This window comes from Moschus berezovskii, chromosome 28, assembly GCF_049115385.1.
Source record: "Moschus berezovskii isolate FMDL1 chromosome 28, NW_MosBer_1.0, whole genome shotgun sequence".
Lineage (NCBI taxonomy): Eukaryota > Metazoa > Chordata > Mammalia > Artiodactyla > Moschidae > Moschus > Moschus berezovskii.
Genome location: NC_142487.1, coordinates 2383281 through 2384086, shown reverse-complemented (window position 1 = coordinate 2384086; position 806 = coordinate 2383281). Strand labels below are relative to the sequence as shown.

The window sequence follows — 806 nt, the reverse complement described above, 5'->3', positions numbered from 1 at the left end:
CTTGCATTTCCAGGTTCAAGTTAGATATCCCCTTCCTAAATCTCTCATAGCATTCTGAACTTCCCTTACACATTGTACTATCATTTTATGAAAGCTGGTCTGTGAGTACCATGAAAGCAAGTATTAAACGAGGTTAAAATTTAGGTCTTGGTCCTAAATTTTCCTTATGTCATCTCCTTATTAACACAGTTGATCTCTTCTCATACAGGTAGCCTGTGTATACTATAAAATAAACTGGAACACTGAGAGAAAAAAAAAACTGGTAAAATCAGATAATAACCAATCTGGATCGTTTATGTTCTAAATGTTGGTTTTCATTCACTAGTATTTTTTCCAGCTGAAATCTTCAGACATAATCCTCCATGGAAGTAAAGAGTCACAATAAATGGATATAATACCAACACCACTAGTTGGTTTGAATGATTCAGTGAAGTAAAACTCAGTCATTTGGGGTTGTTTAATGAAATAACTGGGCTTCCCTGGTGGCTCAGAGGTTAAAGCGTCTGCCTCCGATGCAGGAGACCCGGGTTCGATCCCTGGGTCAGGAATATCCCCTGGAGAAGGAAACGGTAACCCACTCCAGTATTCTTGCCTGGAGAATCCCATGGACGGAGAAGCCTGGTAGGCTACAGTCCACGGGGTCGCAAAGAGTCGGACACGACTGAGCGACGGAACGGAATGAAATAACTGATTAAACAGATCACTTTTCAGGGGGTGTGTGTTAAGTTAACATGAACGCAGCACTGTTATCACATAAGGTCAAGTGCAGAAAGAATTCATTACTTTTAAGGAGTGAGCAATTTTCA

At 40.4% G+C, this 806-nt stretch overlaps 1 non-coding gene across 1 annotated transcript; it reads left to right on the top strand.

Moving 5' to 3' along the window:
• Nucleotides 1–476: 476 nt before the first annotated feature.
• Nucleotides 477–549, top strand: TRNAR-CCG (transfer RNA arginine (anticodon CCG)). Its single transcript has one exon. It is a non-coding gene; the product is annotated as a tRNA-Arg (tRNA).
• The last annotated feature ends 257 nt before the right edge of the window (nt 550–806 follow it).